The sequence below is a fragment of the Episyrphus balteatus genome, chromosome 3 (genome assembly GCF_945859705.1).
Source record: "Episyrphus balteatus chromosome 3, idEpiBalt1.1, whole genome shotgun sequence".
NCBI classification, from domain to species: domain Eukaryota; kingdom Metazoa; phylum Arthropoda; class Insecta; order Diptera; family Syrphidae; genus Episyrphus; species Episyrphus balteatus.
This window is the reverse complement of record NC_079136.1, coordinates 23,494,104-23,509,219: the sequence shown is the minus strand read 5'-3', so window position 1 is coordinate 23,509,219 and position 15,116 is coordinate 23,494,104. Positions and strand designations below refer to the sequence as shown.

The 15,116-nt window shown below is 27.0% G+C and overlaps 1 protein-coding gene across 3 annotated transcripts in view; it reads right to left on the bottom strand.

Annotated features, from left to right (window-relative positions):
* Window positions 1–15,116, bottom strand: part of LOC129916960 (E3 ubiquitin-protein ligase RNF181 homolog) — a 91,999-nt gene that overhangs the window by 45,219 nt on the left and 31,664 nt on the right. For all 3 annotated transcript variants that reach the window (XM_055997227.1, XM_055997228.1, XM_055997229.1), the window contains exon 2: window positions 3,753–3,884. The gene's annotated coding sequence lies outside the window, so the exon portion shown is untranslated. The remainder of the gene's footprint in view (window positions 1–3,752; window positions 3,885–15,116) is intronic.

Sequence of the window (15,116 nt, the reverse complement as noted above, 5' to 3'; positions counted from 1 at the left end):
CATTATAAAACCTTATACGTCCATCATTATTCTCATCAACAACTCAAAAAGTCCCATGAAGCACATTGGATTCATTTAAGATTGTGTAACTTGTAGAGCACGTACCGTTATGTGTGATATATCAAACGAAAGGTTATGTTATCAGCATGCGTATTAAAGTTAAATCAAATTTGTATGTGCACTAGATCAAAAGATATAACGTGTGTAGAAAAAGAACATGTTTTTACCGTTATCTCAGAATTTTGAATATGAAATTAATTGAAATTTTAAATTTTGTACAATTATAATTTATTTAATTACCTATCTACAGTACAAATTTCATTCGTCTACCTATTAAAACAAAAAAGTTATTACAAGTTGAATGTTCGTGTCGCGTTTTCGTTTCATCTTGTTTCAAATCACTACGATACTAAAGAAGTTTTCACTTCAAAAATATTCTTCCATATGTTTACATATAACTTCTCCCAAAATAAAAAAAAAATCTTCAAAAAAATCAAAGATTTTTTTATGAAATAACTTTTTTTGCTCAAGCATTTTTCCAATTTTTTTTCCAGTTTGGGAAAGTATTTCTTCTTTTCCTACACATTCATGAATAAATTATGTTCTATAGCCATATTTTCATATAGCAAACACGTTTTTAGAAACACGTCTTTATGAATCATATATGACTCATGGACTCTAGAAACACGATACAGAAAATATTCTATGAGTCAAATATGACTCATGGGACGTAAAGTGATCCTTCATATCCTTCAAATAAACAAAATAATATTGAACGTAGAGAGGTTTTTTAATCAGATTTTATGGGGACAGTGAAGTTGTTTTTAGTAAAATATGTATATGAGTCATATATGATACATGGGACTCTGTAGGCTTGTGACAAAACATATATTTTGAGTCATATGGGACTCATTGGACAGTTAAGTTGTTAAAAACGTTCTAGTTTGACAAAGAAAAAAGGATTTTTTTTTTTTCATTCTCAGTCTATTGTATTTTATTTAGCCCTGATTTAACATTCATCAGTTAGGGCTATGAAAAGAATAATGTCAATATAATGAAGTAGATATTCCCAGGAATAAGCTCTAACTGAGGTTTATCTGACTATTGAAAAATTGGCCCTTATTCGTATGTCTGGTGCTATTGAAAAACTTCGTCACAATTGAGCAGACTTAGATAAGATTAGCATTTTTTTTTTATTTACAGAATGCAAACAGCCATGTCTAAAATATATTAGTTTATCTTACAATGTAATATTAATATTGTAAATTCTGAATAAAATCAGTTCTAATCTAATCAATTCTTAGTATTTAATCGAGTCGAATTCAGGGACAAGCAGACTAGCCATCATTCAATCAATTGAATCTTTAATGTTTTATTACACGTGCTACACCGACTAAATTTACTAAAAAAAAACTGCTTCTTGACGAACTATTTATTTGCAGAATTAACTAACAGTAAGTTTACTTAGTTCTAAGAAAATGAGATTAACAATGGACACAAAAATATGCATAAATAAATACGTCTTAGTAGATAAAAACACTACACCATCAAAAGGTTAACAAAAATAAAGACCGGCCTAAAATGGCTACCCTAAGGAACACCATGGCATTTTCGGTAACCTAATGCTCTTTAGTTGAACATTAACCCTATTTAGGCACACCTCTTTTTTGTGACGTGATATGCACACGGGTGCGAATTTGGTTTATACTTTTTCATGTCGCTAGAACTTTTTTCGGTCACAATATTTTATAGAGAATCAAGTATGAAATTGATGTAGAATATTCCGAGGAATTCGAATATTGTATTCACAATTCCGAAAAAAAATATTTTCACCATTATAAAGAGACTTTTTTGTGACCACTTTTTTGAAAAATCGTAATTTTTTTATTTTTGTCCTGCCAAATTCGCACCCGTGTGCCGACAGAGGGTTAATATTAGCAATGATTGATGTCTGTGACCATTTTTGGTATTGAAATTCATATTAAGATCGCTATAAGATTTACTGTAAAATATTTGAAAAAAAAAAAAAAAAAAAATTGGTAAATACTTAAAGCCGTTGAATACTAACAATTGATACATTGCTAGAACCGCCTCGTCTGGCAAATAAGAACACAGCATTTTTAAAAGACATTCACGAATATCATTCAGAAACACACAAAAAAGTTTAAGATTTCTGGTGGTAAATGTATGTAGTTTAAAGAAAACGCATTTGTGTTGTGAATATAAATCGGGTCTTTAAGTCATGAACAAATATTTGGCAAACTAAGATTGATCGAAGTAGGTTTTTTTACCTTGGGGTAGAAAAAACTTAGTTTAACATGACCTATGGAAACGATGAGATCAAGTTGACTCTTTGCTGCACTGTTGCGAATAAAAAAAACACACAAAGATCATTCGAAATATGTTGCAATTCCGGCTGAAAAATGTTAAGGTCTTATCAATAGCAAATTAAGGTCCATAATAACTCCATAATAACGATAAATTCATCGTTGGATAAATAAAAAAGGATCTATGAAAGCTAATTTTACCATAAAAAAGGTAAAAAATCTGGAAGTTTTCGGGAGACAAGGTAATGCCTTTTGATTTGTGTTTGTAATGTATCTTTCGGTTGTTTAAATAATTAATTTGTCGCGTGGCGCGAAGAGTTCACTAATAACCAAGACCTGCGACTTACAATAAAACTCTCAACAAATTCTTTGGGCGTGTAATTAGTTTGCAAGAATCTGCCGAACCTAATTGACCTACGTAAGGTAAAACGAAACTCTTCTAAGAGTGATAATGTTTTAAGGTTTTTCAACTTCTCACAAGAGACAGCACCCCTGAAAATAATTAAATCGTATAATTCGTCGTATAGGCTCGATTTGAACTCAGAACCTAAGGCTTTATAGTTCATCGGATAAAGGGGTACATCATTTGCAGATTTAGTGTAAAATTAGGTAATAATATTTGAAATTGGAATACCTCTTTTATGAATAGGTGGAAAAAACACCAAATTTTTGGGGAACAAACGATAAAAAAAAAATAAGACTAGTCCCATTCAAAAATTTTGAGTTGGCGATTCTAGCTTCTTGAAGCTTACAGAATTGAAAGGCTATGGATAAGCAAGATTCTATCTCATACAAAATACAGTGCGTAAAAGAGTATTTTTATTACCAAAACTAAGTTTTCGAGCAGTAAATGAACCTATAAGGTGCATGACTTAAGGTAAAGGAAATAGTCCTTGTTTAGTTGATAATAATGTCAATAACGAAGTTAAAGTAGTTATTACCTACTCACAAAACGGGCTATCTATACCTAGTACAGTTACAGTGACAGCCTAGCAACTTTTGAGATAACATGGAATGAATAAAGGAAATAATTTTAAAGGAAATTAAAAAAAAATAGTAATTGCGCATTTGTTAATCTTATACACAAGCCCTCACTTTATAGTTGACTTAAGATTTTAACATCCACTTAACTATCTACTAACAAGTTTCTATTTTTAAATTATAGAAAAAAAAAAAATGAAAAACTATATTGCTCCAGATTTATTCAACATAAAAATTAGCAAATGCAAATTTTCAGGTAAAAGTTTTTATAAAAATAAATAAAAAAAAAAATCTAAATTTGGCTCACTTAAAAAAAATTAGCAATATAATGCTATCTTGTAAGAAAAAAAAAATAAAATCTTGCAAATTGCACACACATAAAAATTGTTATATATATATATTTTTTTCTTTTTTATTCAAAGTAGTTTTTGTTTGTATATTTACCTAAAGATATTCCTTAGCTCTTTTAAAAGTTTAACGCCTCAACAACAAATACGGGTGTTTATTGTTATTATGTAGTCCAAGGGAATACGATTTTTTTGTTATACCCGTGATGGTGAATGGCGTGGATAATATCTGTAAATAAAATAAAAAAGATATGGACAATTTAGCACACTTTGTTGAAATGTTTTCATTATGAATCTGCAAATGGTTTGGTTAAAAATATATTTTGTTAGTTTCTAAAAATAAATTTTTTAATTACACTCAAAATCAGTTAAAACACGATTTTTGACATCGGTTTCTATTTTTAAGTAAAAAATTATATCAAACACACTTTGGTCGTAAAAATGTTTGTAATGAGTGGTTAAGTGCAACAATTTATTGACACTTTAACAAACGTGTTAATTGTCTTTTTTTTTTCTTACTGAAGATTACAAAGTAACAATAAACTTTTTTGGTGAGATTTTGAACTTTCAAGAACTCAAAATAATACAATCTACTTGTTTGAAATAACAAAATATAACTGAAGAATTGGAAATCTTTAAATGGGTTTATTGATGGTGTTATTAATTTCATATGTTTTGTTTGTTTCTCATAGTTAAACGTCATTTGATCTGTTAACTTTTTTCATTTCTTTTGTCAATAATTATAAATTCGGAACGAAATGATAATGAAAAAATCATTCGGAACATTTGATCAGCTTTAATTTAATAATAACAAAAAATTGTTTATTTAAACTGTATCCAAGCTAACTTATATCTTTATGTATTTGTGTTATGATTTTATTTGTTTTTTTTTTTCGAGCTCATTGCAAACGTCATACAGAGTATAATTCTTGTTGTTTGACATGACGACGCGTGGGCCTTAAATTTTTTTTATCAAGCAAACAAAATTTTACATTTTCTCACATTGTTTGGATGAAAACAGTTTTATCAATTAATTTTGTTGTCACTTTAAAAAAACGCACAAATTAATAAATAGTGATTAATATTTAAAGCGTAGAATATGCTTAATGTCTAATTACGTCAGAAGAAATTAGCACAAATCATTTGTTAAACAATAAGAAAATTAGAAATATTTACTTTACATTTAGTGAATAAGAATATAATTAAAAATTCTTGAATTTTAAATACGAAGAAAACTAAGGAACGTTCGTAGTAAGGAGTAAATGTAATTTGTAAGTAAAAATATGCTCTAAAATAGGTTCCCAGAGTAAATAAGTGTAAAGTGATGTTGTAAAAAAGCACGTAAAAAGAAAATAAGGTCCTTATTTAAAAATAAATCAGCATTTTATTCGCTCATAGTCCACTTAAGGAAATATAAAAGTGGTTACGCACAGTGTAATTTTCATAACAAAGTATTACAAAATGATATTAAATAATAAAAGCGTCGACAATTTTTTTATTTTACAAAAATAACAAAAATTTGTTGGTTTAAAGAAAATATTGTAATTTTTATATAATCTTTTTTCTAATTTACACTGGCCTGCAAAATTTAACTTTTTTTTTCTCCTTCAAATAATTTTTTGATATTATGAAAGATTAGACTTTCCTGAATCTAAATCTGGTTTCAGAAAAATTCTATCAGGTACCATTTTTGTAAAAATGATTTTTGAAAAATGTGAGTAGTTTCTAAAAAATCACCCTTTTAGATTCATTTGAACTTGTATAAAATTAAAACTATTTGTCGCACTGAGCTCAAATTTGGAGGACTAATTCTTCATAACATGACCTATCGATTGACACCAAATATGTTCTTTTACATTAATGTTTACTCATTTTTTAAAATACTGATTGACAAAAAAAGCAGACATTTCGAAATCCTTCACTTTTTAGTAAATCCTACATGAACAAAAGCACTTAAATTAAGGAAAATGTAAAATATCAATGCCCATTATTTTTAAAAAGTCAAATATGTAAAGTAAACCAAAATAAAATACATTAAACAAAATTTTTACGTGTTTTGTAATTTTATATACTATTTTTCTATTTAGAATTATCTTATTTGTAATAAACCATTCGATAAACTGCCTTATAAAGCTTCAGATTTGTTTCTCTTAGAAACAATAGTACACTTTTCTTATAGTTTTTGATGAGCTGAGTTAGAATCGGAAATCACAAAAATTCTATCACGTCAGGATTTTAAGATATTCGCATTAAAGTATCACAAAATCAAGTTTTTTTTAAAAATCTCAAAAAAAACTACTATATCTCAAAAACCAGAGCTGACTGAAATTTTTTGAGTTCGGATTCAAAATCAGCACACTAAAGTCCATTAGAAAAGTATACTTTTGTTCTAGGGAGAAAGATATATTAATTTATAGAGATCAGTTTCTTTATGATAAGATATGCCAAACATACGAAACTTACTTAAATTAAGATATCTCGGAGAAGAAAAGAGATATTGAGAAGATTGAACTTGAATTTGAAAGAAAAAAATAAGTTCTTTCATAAACCGTATCAATTTTAATTGAAAAAGATTACATTATGCCAAAATATTTCTCCGAAAACAGCAAAAAAATGGGTTTTTGAGATTTTCTAACGAGAATATTAAAAAAAACATGACGTGCTAGGTCAATTCTGACTTCGGATTCGGAATCAGCATACAAAAATCCTTCAGAAAAGTATAGTTTTATTTAAAGGAGGATTTCCTTGCAGACCAGTGTTTATTAAAAAAATTTTGTTTTACTTTTAAAAAATGAATAATTGTAAGTTTGTTTAATATTTAAGTTTGTTTGATTTTCAAAAAAGCTCATCCACGCTAAAAGAGTTCGACTTCGAAAAAGATGGCTCCCAAATAAAACCTCTATCCAAGAAGGACTTATTTAAATCTGTTGCAGACATTAAACTGGGTCAAGAACTGCTTATGCTTATATCTGTAATAGCACAGGTTGGAAAAGACCCAAAGAACTGCAACAGCATATTATCGGAAGAAGTTCAAGGTACAAGGTACCTACCATTTTCTTACCAAAGGGCATTTATGAACAATCGGATCTAATTTGCTGAAATAGAGAGGCTCAAAATATGAATATAAAGATTTTTTCACAAACTAACCATCCTTGACCTAAAATTGAATGAACCATATTCACCATGTTTTATAAAAACCGTATACGAACCCTAGAAACTTGATAAAAATAATTTATTCAAAATTTTAAAATTTTGCAATATTGACCAGGCGCAAGTGTGTACTTTTATTTTTACGAAGGATAAGACTCTTTATGATTGAAACTTAAAACTGATAAATTTTTTTTATAGAATTTCGTTTCCTCTTTCGATATTTATGTTTTGATGAGACCTTAATAACACAGGTAGGTTACTTATTATGATTAATTCCAATTTGTAACCAAAAAAATTTAAAGCCACTTTATTTTATAAGAACACTTAAAAATATCTACAAAATTACATCCAATGAAGAAATAAAAAAAAATTCATTCTTTATTGGTTTGCAAACAAAAAAAAATGTAACCCAACTACCAACCTTGGCATGTGCTCAAAACTAAGTGTGTGATATATTTGCATTTGACACAACTTGTTGACAGCCAAAAAAAAAAAAAAACTGTTGAATATTAAAAAAATAATACTGTTGCAAAAAAAAAAAAAACTCATAATAATAAGAAGTTGGCACAGATTAATCATATTTCATACATTTTTTTTTGTCTATTTTCTCTATGTTTAAGTGTGAGAATATTGCACTACCTTAAATTTTGTTTAAAAAAAAAACTATATGACATTGATTTCATATTTCTATTTGCTTAGTTATTTTTTCAATTATTGAATTTTTATTTTTTTTTTGTCTGTCATATCCATGTGGCTTTTTGCACTGGCACGACCTCATAACATCATATAATTCGGTCAAGATTAAAAGGTGTTCAATATAAAATAATTTGAGGTATGAAAATATTTTCTAAGTGAAAAATATTCAGGTCGGAGCAATGTACGAAATTGAAATTTAAGGAATTAACAGGTGGGTGTTTCAGGGATTTTTCTTTTGGATGCTGTACCCACATTAATGCAAATTATAAACATGTTGAAATTAATAACAATTCGAGTAAATATTTTATATGGAAATTTATGATCTGTTAAAAAGCGAGTCTAAAAAAATATAAAATTATATTTGCCGCCTCCAAAAATAAATATCATAAATGAAATAGATGCAGTAAAAACAATTTAAATCGATAGTCAAAATAATTTTATTTAATCGTTTTTGTTTAAAATTGAAAAAAAAAAAAAATGTCTTCACTAAACAATAAATATATTTTTGTTTATCAACAATTTAATGGGAATGAATATTTTCGTTTACTCTGACCTGCTGATTGTTCAATGTTTACCGTTTGTCTTAGCCATGAATTAATAAATAAAATAAAGAATAAACAGACAATTATTTTACATAAAATTAAACTCAAAATATGTACATAAATGAAGATGAAATTCATTCTGTTTAAATATATTTTTTTTTTTTTTTTATTTAACAAGCGATTTTTTTGTAATCCTTTTTGTAACTCAATCGACACGTCCGTTTACATAACAATTTATCCTTTTTTCATTCTGCAAATGAAGGATGATAGCACCCATAGTGATGGCGAATATCTTTTTGTATTTATACTTTTGAATCATTTATGTGTATATATTTTTAAAGCTGGAAAAAGGCATCGGTACATAAAACGAATGAAAAAAGTACGTATACACCATAGTGAACTATATCACAAAGTGATGTTATCAATTACGCAAATATGAGTAAATTCTTATTAACAAATGTGTGATTTTATAGTGATGATAAGTCTAATGAAATCAATCGATATCAAATGAAATTGGAGGCAAATTTGTCATATGTTGTGAAATACTTCAAAGTGACAATAAATGTGTGATATCATATCCAGAATGATACTGAGGATATCTTAAAAATTAGAAATGACACATAGTTATTTTAATTTGACCAAATTTAAATTCCCTTCAATATTGTTTAACTACTTGACATATTATCAACATCTAGCGCCATCGCCAGCTTTATTTTTATTTCTATTTAAATGAGTATTTTTGAAATTCTGATAATATTGAAATAATATTTATTTATTTATTAATATTCTAAGAATAAAAAATGGGTAAAGGTATTTGAATTTCACTCATTAACTGATTCATCTACAACCACTTGATTTTTTTTTTTTTTTTCATTTTATTACCTACTGTTCCAAACAATATTACGTAAATAAATCTAAATACTTTCAAAGAAAGCACGAAGTTCTATGTAATTTGTGATAAAATTTTTCCAAAGTACTTAATTAGCGTATGTGACGTAGTTTTGTGTGACACTGCTATATTTAATATCATAAAAAAAATAACAAAAGTTAACTACTTCGTTGAGTCAGAATTTTAGAAGGTGATACTTAAAATAAAAATTTAACTTTTATAGAATTTAGTGCTAAAACAATAAAGAAACACAAAAAATTGTTTTATGGTTTTTATTTTACTCAAAATTAACAAAGGTTAAGAAGTACGTTATTTATTTTGATAAAACAATAAAGTAACGAATAAAATGTATAGGTCTGGAGAAAGGAGAAAAATGATTTATGTACAATTACAGGAAACAGACGTTTTTATGTTTTGTTTAAGTTTTATGTATATTTTTTGTAAGGTTATTAGTGTTGACGTTAAGCACCTTAACGGTCCAAGGAAGTCGTTTACAAAATCATAATAAAAGTAAATAAAATCTTACAAAAATTGTGTTGAATTTTTTGTTCTTTGTTTATAATCAAGTAGAATCTTAAGAGAAAATGAATAATTAGAGAATTTCGCATTATAAACAGTCAAAATCGGAACTCTTTGGCAGAGTAATAGTGAACCTTAGAATTAAAAAAAAATTCATTGCAAACAAACATATTTTGCATTGAAAAAAACAAACATATTTTGCAAATAAAAAATGTTTGAAATTCAAAGCAACATTCAACGCAAATAATAATAAATATTTGTCTAATATCTTACAATTTTGACTATTTGGCCATAAGCTTCGATATTATATTTCAATATTGCATTGAAATAATGTAAGACAAACATTCACAATTGTAAGAAACTGGATGAATATAAAAAAGAAATATTAAATATTAAATTTTGCAATTCTCCCAATTTAAAAGTTTAAAAATTGGAGCTCAATAAAATTTTGGAAAAGATATATAGTCCACGCTTATAATAATATTGTAACTTTAAAAGATATTATATATTGCAATTGTTTCTGAATTATTAAACGTATATATATATTTTTGGGAGACTTGCCACACTGCTATTTTTTTATATAACTCGAAACTTGTATTTTTTTTTTTCGTGGACTGTTCAAAAAAAAAATTGTTCTAGTTTAAAATTTTCAAAAAAATAGTATTAAAAAAAAAGTACTCATACACCTAAGTGTACTCGGTTAATGACTTTTCGCATTTACATCAAACACGTTCCAATTCGTCTTATTAGGTCATACAAGGTTAGAAGAGAAGTTAACCATGGTGGTAGTTAGATCTAAAGATCTACAGCCTAAGTATCTGAAACGATTTTCTTCAAAATTGGTAGCCAACAGTTTTGGATGAGTGAGAGGGCAAATATGATTTAATGACAAAAACTAACGGTACCTGCCTTAAAATTATACTTAATATTTTTGTGTATGTTGCAAATAAGACCTTTATTGTGAAATAAAAAGATATTTTATCTTTAAATCCTTATTAACGATAGGTATGTACATTAGGGTGGGTCAAAAAAATCGAAATTCTTTTTTTTGATTTGGTACTCCGAAAAATCGATTGCTAGACACCTCTAGAATATACACACCAAATATGAGCTCTTTATATTAATGGGAAGGTCCTCCGCTTTGCAATTTTCCATTTTTACATCAAGCTTCTACTAAAAAAAAATAATTTTTTTATTAATAGACTTTTTACCAAATTTCTTTTCATATTCTTGTAGGAAATTGAACGCTCTACAAAAAAGGCCTTATACACTTTTTTCGTTTATCTAACCGTTGAATAGATATTTGATGTCCAAAAATCGAGAAAATCTTTAAAAATTCGTTTTTTGTTTTTAATCTTGTAACAAATTGAAAAATTATAATAATCAAACGCGCAAGACATATTCTTGTTGGAAATTGATTGTTCCACAAAAATGGTCTTATTAACTTTTTTCATTAATCTAACCATTCTAAAGATATTCGAGGTCAAAGTTAAAAAAAATTATAAAAACATTTTATATTTTTAAAAATTTTCCAGTTCACTGAAAATTCATTATTTTTAATTTAGCAAGATGTTTTCTTGTAGGGACTTAAACGTTCTATAAAAAGTTCCTTGGCAGCAAATTAATTGCTTTAACCGTTTAGAAGATATTCGTATCCAAATCGCAATGCATACGGGTCAAGAAAACTATTGAAATCAGTGAGCATTGGTTTGGATACGAATATCTTCTAAATGGTTACAGCAATCAGTTTGATTCCAAGGAATTTTTTGTAGAACGTTTAAGCTCCTACAAGAATATATCTTGCTAATTTAAAAATAATGAAGTTTCAGTGAATTAGAAATTTTTTTAAAATATAAAATGTTTTTATATTTTTTTTTAACTTTGACCTCGAATATCTTTAGAATGGTTAGATTAATGAAAAGACCTTTTTTGTGGAGCAATCAATTTCCAACAAGAATATGTCTTGCGCGTTTGATTATTATAATTTTTCAATTTGTTACAAAAATTAAGAACAAAAAACGAATTTTTAAAGAGGAGGACCTTTCCATTAATATAAAGAGCTCATATTTGGTGTGTATATTCTAGAGGTGTCTAGCAATCGATTTTTCGGAGTACCAAATCAAAAAAAAAGAATTTCGATTTTTTTGACCCACCTTAATGTACATGGAGAAGAAATTTTTTTATTTCTGAATTTTTCTTAACGATTTTAACGAAAATTTGTATGTATCTACATACAATATATACATTTTCGGATAAGAAAAATAAATTTCTGGAAAACGGTTCCGTGAATATTTCTAAATTTCACGTTTAAAATTTTATTAAGTTTTTTTTTTTTGAAAAATGTTTATAAATTTTTATGTAAAAAAAAACAACTTTTTAATTTTTATTCTTAAATTTCTTTTTTATACAATTAATGAAATGGCATACTTTGTTTCGTAGTCAAAATCATTTAAAACGATGTTTAAGTAATTTAGAAAAACAAATTTAATTATTTTTGTAATACATATGTATGTATTTTGTTTACATTTCTTATAAAATCCTTAAAAATCCAATTAAAATTACCAGCATAAATAATATAATTAACACAAATTATATAACACTTTTATGAGTTATTTCATTTATAAAAGTAAATTTTTTAATGCGATTCAAAGTGTCTGAAACTGTAAGTTTAAAATTAAATTAAATTTATTTATTTTATAATTATGTAGTTATTTCCTAGTTTTGTACATTAACCCTCTGTAGGCACACCTCTTTTTTGCGAATTTGGTTCATACTTTTTCATTTCCCTAGAACTTTTTTCGGTCTCAATATTTTATAGAGAATCATATATGAATTTGATGTAGAATTTTTCGAGGAATTTGAATATTGCATTCACAATCCAAAAAAAATGTATTTTCACCCTTATAAAGACACGTTTTTGTGACCACCTTTTATTTTTGTCCTGCCAAATTCGCACCCAAGGTTAAATTAAATTTAATTTTTACATAAAATTTAGTCGTGCAACTGGTTGAATCGTGTCCTGCTTCCGACTGAATTTTGAAATTTATTGTTTCTGATGTTGGGTTTCAAAATTATACTGAATGTTTAAAATTCATCAAATTTTTGTCTTTATTTTTTTTTTCAACAGTTTTTTTTTTTACGGTTTAAAATCATGAAAAACCTTAAAGACGTATAGTCTTTTAGTTTTTTCTATAAATCATTAAGGCTTTGATATTCGTTTAACAGAAATTGGTTATATTTTACACATTTTTATAAACTATGGAAACCGGTTTTGCAGTTCCATAATATCAATACAACTTGTCAAGGTCTAGGTTAATAAACTTTGGGCCAAAGTATACCCTAAATCCAAGAGCAATATAACTTTTTGAAGAAACATCCATTTTACTATTTTTATTAATAGTCCCCAGATACATATTAAATAAATTTAACGAAAAACTTTCAAACTTGTGCAGGTAATTTTCCACTCATTATAGCTAGCAAGTAAGTCTCATTTAAACTGACTGGAAAATTGTTCCGACTTCAAAAAAAAACCGGATTTACCTTGATTTTTCTATATTCTATTTTTGTCTTAATAAATATTTACAAAATCCAAGTGGCTGGTTTATTCAAATCACCTCACTTCTATATATCTCTCAGTATATTTACCGCAAAATTATTATTCCGCCCTTAAATGCAAAACCAAATAAACTTCCATACGGAAATAAACAAAAACAAAATTAAAAAAAAAAAAAAAAAAACATAAATAAAAAGACCTCACATAAAATATCACCGCCTCACGTTTTTCAACCCAACTAATTTACCTTTCATCAAATAAATATTCCGCTTGAATGATGAAAATATTTTTTCTCGTGATTTATTGCCGTAGACCACCCGAGAGGCGGGCGTACGCATTATTCGCACCCCACCCACACTCATAATTGCCCCAGTGCATATTGCACAGACATAATAATAATAATTTTATTTAAATCTATATCTATTTTATATTACTATAATTTTTCATTGAAGTCACTTAATGCGCAAACAGTAGGGTGGTATACCAGCACATCATGATTTTTTGACGTAAATTGCATAAGAAAAGTCTTACGATTGAATGATGAATGGATGGCATTTAAGTAAAATAATATTTTTGACGTTCGAGTGATTTGTGGGGACTACTACTAGAGTATTGTTTTATTTTTATTATTACATTTTTTGTCTGCCCGCGGTCCCACCCGTTTCGGAAGTGTAGAAAAGATATTGAAATCGTGAGTGCATTCGATGTTACGTTTATGTGAACACTGCCAACCAAGGTATCTCTGCTGAGAGGTGAATAAATCAATAAATGATTTTGAATCAACTTGAGTTCATGGGTGGATGAATAAAAGAAAATAGAACAATCTTTAAAATGTTTTCCATTTTCTTTGACCTTAAATGTTGTGATACGGAAAAACTTACCTAACCTAAACAAAAAGTGGTTCTTGCCAAGTGATTTGTTTTACTTTCGTCCTTAAAGTAAATTATTTTCAAAAGTTAGATATGCGGAATCAAATTTAAATTGGCTTTTAGGGCCTTTCTTGTTTTTATTTCTGTTAATGGATAACAACGAATTTATTTATAATTTTTAAGATAGACAAAAAAATTTAGTTGGTATTCCACAAGGAAGTAGCCTAGGACCTAACCTGTATTTTGAATTTACTAGAACGATTCCAGTAAATTAATTAATCCATCCCAATAGTTTTAGACAAGAAGTAGTAAACTCTTATCACGGCTTCAAAAATGGTAAGAATTCAAGAGTGGAAATATTTTGCAAGATTACAGAAAAAAAAGAACAACACAAAGAAAAAAATTGATATTTTCTATATTAATATTGTAAGCAATAAATAAACAACAAAAAGATGTGACTTAGCACCTTCAATGAATTAATGAATTCCAACGTGATTTATGACAAATAAATTTAAAAATTTTGTCTGTTTATGAATAAGTCGTTGTTGTTGTCGATTATTTTTAGTGTTTTTTTAAATTTGTATTGAATTTTTCCGTCCTCTCAAGATATTAAATATTAATTATTTATATTTTTTTTTTATTTAGACTTATTTTTAGGTATTGTCACGATAAATAGTTTTATTGAAGATAAATGACAGATTTTCAACAATACTTTACAACGAATACGTGAGAATTCTTTGTTGAATATTAATTTATTTATATTAATGACAGGTATCTATTGCTTATTTGAATAATTTTTCTTTTGTTTCTTTTAGTTTGTTGTGGGTTTTGAGTTTTTTTTTTTAGATGAATGAAACCGCGCTACTGGTAACTGTCAATTGTGAAAATTGTTATCTAAGATGTAACACATGATATAATAATTAATTGTGTTTTAAATTTATTGCGATTGAAATAATTTAATCAATTAAGTTGTAAGTTATGATGACTTATTCTAAATATATTTGAGATAATTATATTTGAGGTTAGGTACTTCGTTTTATTTAGGCCAGCTGCGTTCATAAACTGCTGCATTTACTTTAAATGTATATTTTTAATTTAGCTAAAACGTAAATGCCTAATCTGTGGAATTTTTGCATAAAATATTTCTAAATATAAAAAAACTAAACTAAATTGAGAAATGTTATTTATTTCTAAATGATTTAGAGCGGAATTTAGAGTCGTCGCTCAAGTAAAAATTTTACTC